This window comes from Uranotaenia lowii, chromosome 3 (assembly GCF_029784155.1).
Source record: "Uranotaenia lowii strain MFRU-FL chromosome 3, ASM2978415v1, whole genome shotgun sequence".
Lineage (NCBI taxonomy): Eukaryota > Metazoa > Arthropoda > Insecta > Diptera > Culicidae > Uranotaenia > Uranotaenia lowii.
The window spans coordinates 82,286,263-82,294,398 of NC_073693.1; the positions used below are offsets into that span (position 1 = coordinate 82,286,263).

Genomic DNA, 8,136 nt, shown 5'->3' on the forward strand with positions numbered 1-8,136 from the left:
AGCTACCTGTTCCATCTGATGGAAGCACCCAACGAAATATCATATCATATTTATACTTTCGATATAATTCAACAACGCGATAGAACTAGGTTATGCAAAATGCTGGAATTGGTAGGGAATAGTTTGAAGATGAAATTACAATCGGTGTTCGGTGTTTGGAACTTCCAGATATTGATTTATTTCGATTATTCCGAGCTAAATTTTTGCGACATTTCCCATCATGTTACAAAACCTAGTCATGTCGCGATGTTGAGTTGAACTTGCTTTATAGATATTTAGTTGAAATATTTTTGAAGACTGACTTCATAAAATATTTAGCTACAGTTTGAGCATTTTCTGATGATTTTCACCAAATGGTCCGACCGTTAAAAAACACATGCAAATTTGTTTTGACCATAACTTAGTTGTCTTACAAGTTATCTTTTTAAAGCAAGTTCAACAAATTAGCTTCCGAATCAGCTTACCAGATAATCAATACGTTGTTTGATAAAAGAGATACGCGTGAAATAGAAATGCATGTTTTAGAAGACTGATCCCAAACTTTTGGCCGTTACACCATACTGCGGGGTGATCCCAAACTTTAAGACGATAACTTAAGTAGCTTTTTTATAAGTACATTGCAATTTTTTTTGCACAAAATTAAACAAATGTGTTTTGATAAGTATGATAAAAGTTTTCGAATGCATTTCGAATTTTGAAATTTGGTCCACCCCACCCTTTTGAGATGATCGGATTTGGATTTTCAGTTCAGTTTTGGAAAATGTCCCAAATTTAAGCTAAATTGAACTTATATAAACTCAACATTAATATTTTGCCAAAAACATACATAAAGGTTTGGCTCACGATCTCTTGAATGAGATCAAAAGAATTGTAATATGTCATATGATGGTTTAAGATATGGCCGATCAAATTTTTCATGGTTTTGAAGGAGTGATCCCAAACTTTTGGCCAGCAGTGTATATTCTTATGCTGTTTTGATAGACGTTCCATATACTTTATAAAATTGATCGTATGAAAGTTGAAAAATCAGCATTTATCTACCAAAATCGATGCAATATACATACATGAATTTAATTTCTTTCTAAAGCGACGAAAACTACACCAATCGGGCGTTATCCGACATCTTATTCGTACGTATCGGAAGAATGCAAGAGAGCGCAAGATTTTGCTCTCATAGCCTCAAAGTGTTGCCAGCGACAATATTTATCCAGTTATCTCATTGATCAATATTACTCAATTCCCATCTGAATGCACTGCTTTTTTCTGTTGGGGAGAGAGTCCACTGCGACCATTACGTTGATCTATTGTGGCATTACCCGCGTTTCTATTCTTGCTTTGCTATGCTACTTGACACCCCTGCACTATTGGTTGAAGTTGCAGTTGTTTACCGGTACACAGAAAAAAAATCTGAATCCTTAAAAGCACTGAAAATAAAAACACCTAATGTTACATGACACAGAACACGATTTCCTAATGTAAAATTCCGTCATTTATGATGCTTAATTTTATTTACATCATATGTGATGTAATTTTCCAGTTTTTTTTGTCAGTATGAAGACCAAAATTCAACAAAATTTAATATTACATCACAAATGATGTAAATAGAAAGAAGCATCATAAATGACGGAATTTTACATTAAGAAATCTTGTTCTGTGTTATTTAAAATTCGGGGTTTTCATTTTCAGTGCTTTTAAGGATTTATATTTGTTTGCGACTCGAAATGGTTTTCTCCAAAATTTGACGCGATAACAGTCGAAACCGTCGAAACGAATAAAAGATTTTACACTGCTCGATAAATAAAACGTAATTCGAGCAGTTCAATCGTTATCGCTGCGTAAAAATAAATGAATTATTGGTTCGTTTAAGTATCCGTGCGAGCAACCGGGGTTTTGCGATTTTTGTTTTGATTGTTTTGTCCGTAAAAATATTGAATTGCTGCAGTTTCGGATATTGGGAGTCTCACTGGCTCCAGCCAACAAACAGCAAAAAAAAAAGATATTGGGAGTCAGTATCATTTTTGTTCTTTTTCAAAAGGTGAGCATAATTAAATAACTTTCTAAGTATCTCATCAGTAATCACGTACCTACATATATTTCAGAAACAACTTTCTCAATTTTGAAATGGAATCAGGGGGCATAAACATAACATCATCCTACACTTGGATGGGTAGGCCCTCCACAATCCGGATACCCCGGTTCGTGGCACCCAGTGAAGGTCGGATTCGGGAAAAATGGAGGTAGTGGTGCATTGCCATCTTCGGATTTATTCTGAAGTGTAGTCCGAAAATGGAGAAGGAGCGATCGGTTGATTTTTTTTATTCTCCATGTTTATCGGAATTAACGACACTAAACGACTGGGATCAATTGTTTTAATTTTGCTGCACTGAGAAGTTTACAAACTACTGCTCGGCGAGAAAACTTGTGGTGAGTTATTTTTGATCAGTTTTACTTTTTCTGATTTTTTATTGTCTATCTCCAAAATACTTAGAACAAACATTACACATTGCAGCTTTCAGAGAAGGAGGCCCAGGTGCTGCGGTTCCAACCGGAACATACTGTACACCGGAAATAAATATCAATAAACCAGCTTGGTAGCGGAGATTCACTTAAGGAATCTTTGCATCAGCTGAGATGCGCTAGAATACTCGGTAAGATGCGCCAAGAATTTGTTATACTCGGTGATGATTTTTCTCCTTTGAATCTTTTCCAGGTTTCCTTCAAATAGACGAAAATGTTCCGTTTCCGCGATGCGAATGCCAATTCGAATTCGTTCTTTTTCTTCTCCGTCGGAAGGGAGGTTTCCCTGTTATCTCTATCGAAAGCATTTATTTCGAGAAGGCCAATGAATCAACATCTACGTTGGCATCCATCCACCCAATTTTCTGAACGTGAAAAGGAACGTTAAAAGATATTGGATTTCTGTTGAGATAAGCGGTTCTATTTAAAATAAGAGTCTAGTTTTAAGTTATTGTCATTTCGAAATTCTGTCACGAAATCCAATAAAAACATGGTTTGATTTCATTTTATTACCTTTTTGCATAAATGCGTATGAAATATCACAAATTCTTTTTGGTTTCTGTAAATCTTTTAAATCATAGCAAGAAAAATGAATTTTACATGCCACTCTGAAAATTCAGTCGCTTGTGATGTAATATTACATGCTCTTTCTATTAGTGCTTTGAAGCTCTGTGATTTTCAACTCGCACTGAAAATTACGTCATATATGATGCTTCTTTTTATTTACATCATATATGATGTAATTTTACAGATTTTTTTGGTAGTGTGTAGCACTACGAGCACACACATAACTAGGTAGGATCTTCAAGTGCAATCTAAGTTCCCTTGAAAAGATCCATCCACATGCATATGCTGCATCATCGAGGAGTACAATTCCAAGGTTTAACCGGCTAGCATTTCACTAATGCTAAAACCGCCAACCTTCATCATACTATGTGTGCCAGGTTATGTCACGACCGGGATGCGATCTCATGAACGTTGGCTTAGAAGACAAAGATGCTATCCTCTAGGCCACGATTTGCTGGCTGGATGCACTTCTGGTTGCAAAGAGAACATGATGGTGATTTTATGACTAGAAGCCCGCGCGGGTGCAAAATCATTTTAAAATTTACAAACTTGGCAGAAATTCTATTATATCCGATTTAAACTGACTTAAAACGACATTTTATACAACCTTCCCACTATGCAGTTGGAATTGCGATTCGCAACATCATTGTAACCTACTTAAGTTATCATTTCGGATACGATTTCATGTTTGCTTGGTGGTCAATAAATTCAGTTACTGCTTTCCGCTAGATTCAAAATAAGAAAATTTTGGTCACCCATGCTATAGATCATCCGCATAAGAAGGCTTAGGACAGTTTAGCAGCAAAAGTACATCGTAAAAGTTTATGAGGAACACTATTGTCCCTAAGGTGCTCCCTTGCGGCACACCTGGGGGGTCTGGCGCCGATTGACCGACGCATAGGGCTAAGATAAAAGAGCTCCACTGCTGGCGATCCGGATCTAGCGTATTCACTTGCTGCCAGCCAAGATTCTCGTCAACTGTGCGGATTTCAGTGGCTAGACTACGCCGCCACGAGTCAAGCGCCTCTCTGCAATTTTCGTTTTCATCTCTTCGCAGCGAGTGCCTAATCCATCTCCACTAACGCTCAAGAATCTCGATTTCTAGTACCTTTTGGTGACACCGGCGATGTAGTTCCACGTTTGAGATCCAGTTGCCAGGCTGCGCAGGCAGCGATTCACAAAAAGAGACCTGCTGCCTTGGAGCTTTCGGCTAGGTCGTCGAATTTGCTTTGCATATCCGGTTGTGTTTGGGCGAGCAAAACAATATCGTCCGCCAGGTCAAGGTGGTTTAGTTGCTCCATTGTCGAAGGATTCCACGACAATCCTCGGTCATATAGCAATCGGATATCTCCAAAAATGGCGGCGACTCTTTCTCCCTCTTCGGCCAAGGAGTTTGTCCAAGCTGTCTTGTCTCGTCTAAAAGCTCGTTTAACTGCCTTTTCCAGCTCTGCATATCGTAAGCGGGCGGCTGCTTAGGTTGACCCGGTACATGCCTGCTCAATTCCGACTTTCGCCTTTCTTCGCTCATCGACCATCCTCCATGTTTCATCCGACATCCATTCACTTCTTTTTCCACAGACTTTACCGAGAGTACCATGCACGACGAGCCATGCTTGATTCCACTCCACTGTTCTTCGACTGTTTTGTCTGTCAGCAGTTCCGAGGCTCGGGATTCAAGCTGTTCAACGTATGCCCTTTTCACCTCTGGATTCTCCAACCGGCAGACCTCCTTCTCCATTTTCGGCTGATGCAGATGTGGTCAATTTGATTTTCTGTTCGGTCATCTCGGGATACCCAAGTGAATTTTTGTGCTGGTCGATGGGAGAAGAGCGATCCACCGATCACCATGTTGTTGTTGCCACAAAATTCTACAAACAGCTCTCCATTTTTTCTCATCTGTCCTAGACCATGGCGCCCCCTGATGCGCTCAAAGTTCTGATTATCGGATGCAATCTTAGTGTTCAAGTCGGATAAGTGGACATTCAACCTTCGGAATTTTTTCAACCACGCTGTTCAATTGACTATAAAACTGCACTTTTTCCTGCAAATCGGCAACGTCAGTTGGCGCATAACACTGGACCATTGTAAGGTTTCTAATCCGTGTTCTGAATCTGGCTACGATTATTCTTTCGTTTATCGACTCCCATCAAATGAGGGCCGCATGGGCCTGCGGGCTTAACGGGAAACTAACTCCTCGTTCCCGAGTAGCGTGTTCTCCTCGTATGCCAGAATAAAGCAGTACTTGCCCGGACTGTGTCTTGTGTTCTCCAGTGGACTTCGCTCAGTCCCGATATCTCTAACTTGAGGCAGCTACCTTCTTTAGCAAGTTGAGCCAGCTTACCTGGCTGGGCAAGGTTCAAAACATTCCAAGTTCCAATTCTTGTCCGTGTTTTCATGCTGAAAGTCTTTGCCAAATCGAGATCGAACCACTTTATTGAAAAGGGCAAGGAGGTCTTGTCTGCATAACACCATAAGTAATGACACTAAGCAAATAGAACCAAATTTGGCATGGAGGATACGAGAAATGGTTCTATTTGAGGCTTCTCTTACCTTCCAGTGGGAAGACAGAAATAAGCTTCCCTACTCATGGAAACTACCGAACAAATAGAACGCCGCCGTCTGCCAAAATACATGGGGTTTTTGGGTCAAGAGTGCTTGATCACCAAATTCACAGGCCTGACACCAATGGAACTTTTCGTGTGATCCATATTTGACGAAGTTGTACAATACAATACTGGAGATGCCCCAAAAATTGCACTGGCATGGAGCTGGAACGACATTACCGTGAAAGGTTGTTGCTATTTGATTAGTTGAGGCGTTAAAATGTATTTACAGTGTATCAAAAAATTGTCCGTACAGCACGTTCCTTGAAGTCCAAACAATCAAAAAGTGCACTTTTTTAGTCAATAAAAATACTACAAAAACATCATTCGCTGCAGAAATCAGTCCTTTTTGTAGATCAGTATTAAAAACGTTTATAAATTAAACCTTAAAAATAATCTAATTCATTTTGTATAGAAAGTCCCAAAAACGACGTCAAAAAATTGTCCGTACACTGAGGCCTTTGTCAAATATTAGTCAAGTAAACAGTTTTGTGTCAGTCTGTCAAACGAAGAAACGTGAATTGAATCTCAGCAAAGACAATTTCCAGTGGTCTGAGTGATAAATACGGTAAAATGAACTTTATCTAGCATAAATCAGTAGATTTTCGTGTATCCGGATGTCAACGGGTATTTTTTTGTGGAAAGCAGACATTTTCCTGTTAATTAAATCCACAAAAATTAACATGAAAATGTCTGCTCCTCACAAAAAAATACTCGTTGACATCCGGAAACTGATTGCTGACCTGAAGGATGACGGTAAAAGCTTGTCCGAAATTGCAGGTATAGTAAAACGGCCACGATCGTCGGTTCAGTATGTCCTTCAGAACTTTAAAAAGACTAACTCCCTGGAGACCACTCCAGGAAGAGGCCGCAAACTGAAGCTTACGGATCGTCACCATCGCATCATTAGCAGGGAAATCAGTCAGATTCCTAAAATCAGAGCCCCGAAACTAGCAGACAGCCTGAAGAATTTTGAAAATATACAGGTTAATCCTCAAACGGTACGGAACATACTTCATGTGAAAAAAAAACCAAGGTCGTGTTGCTCTGAAGAAGCCGTTTATATCTGCTAAAAAAAAGAAAAGGCGGCTGGAATACGCTCGAAAGTATGTCCTGGAACCGGAAGAGTTCTGGCAGAACGTCATATTCACGGACGAAAGCTAATTTAAAATTTTTGGGTCTGACGGACATGTAAGAGTATGGCGTAATCCAAATACTGAATTGGATCCGAAAAATTTGTGACCGACAGTTAAGCACGGTGGTGGCCATGTAATGGTGTGGTATGCTTTCAGCGCAAATTGCACCGGAAACTTGACATTCATTTACGGAGAAAAATAAAAAGATTTATCAGTCATATTACGCGTCTACAGGAATATAAATATGATTGTTTGGTTCTGACCCGAAAATACGATCAAACCAACCATCAGCTTATACGATTAGTCCCCAGTGAGTTAGTCTTCTTAAAATTCTGAAGGACATACTGAACCGACGATCATGGCCGTTTTACTATTTTATGCGTAATTCGAAGACAAGTAAATAAATGAATTTCGGACAAGCTTTCACCGTCATTCTTCAGGTCAACAATCAGTTTCCGGATGTCAACGAGTTTTTTTTGTGAAGAGCAGACATTTTCCTGTTAATTTAATCCACAAATTGTTTAAATCTACTGATTTATGCTAAATAAAGTTCATTTTACCGTATTTATCGCTCAGACCACTGGAAATTGTCTTTGCTGAGATTCAATTCACGTTTCTTTGTTTGACAGACTGACACAAAACTGTTTACTTGACTAATATTTGACAAAGGCCTCAGTGTACGGACAATTTTTTGACGTCGTTTTTGGGACCTTCTATACAAAATGATTTAGATTATTTTTAAGGTTTAATTTATAAACATTTTTAATACTGATCTACAAAAAGGACTAATTTCTGCAGCAAATGATGTTATTGTAGTATTTTTATTGACTGAAAAAGTGCACTTTTTGATTGTTTGGACTTCAAGGTACGTGCTGTACGGACAATTTTTTGATACAGTGTAGTTAAGTTTGTTAAGTTTTCAGGAAATTTTTTTTCTTTTTTTTTTATTTTATTCTGATTTGGTGATTTCTATCTTGTTAAAATGAGTATGAATCGATGCTGTAATTGTTTTCAAAGTGCTATCCAACTTAAAGACTCAGACATCAGACTCATTTTAGACAAAATTTATTATAGGAGGTTCTATTCAGAACTCAAATATTAAGAGTTCTTTAAGTTCTATTAATCTGTATAAGATTTTCCTTAAGTTCACGTTATGTTATGAGTATTTAATATTTTTTAAGGAAACACCCCTATACTCATAACCGTTTTATTTTTGCTGTAATATAACTATAAAACTTCAAGTAAGGAAACATTAGGGGTTGAAACGAACTTATCGATTTTCCTCCTAAAGTTTAGAATAACCATCATAGTTG

The 8,136-nt window shown here is 38.4% G+C and overlaps 1 long non-coding RNA gene across 1 annotated transcript; it reads left to right on the forward strand.

The window, feature by feature from the left end:
- The first annotated feature begins 2,128 nt into the window (after positions 1–2,128).
- LOC129757943 (uncharacterized) lies at positions 2,129–3,002 on the forward strand. The gene is made up of 3 exons (XR_008739859.1): positions 2,129–2,424; positions 2,510–2,648; positions 2,711–3,002. It is a non-coding gene; the product is annotated as an uncharacterized LOC129757943 (long non-coding RNA).
- Positions 3,003–8,136: the final 5,134 nt, after the last annotated feature.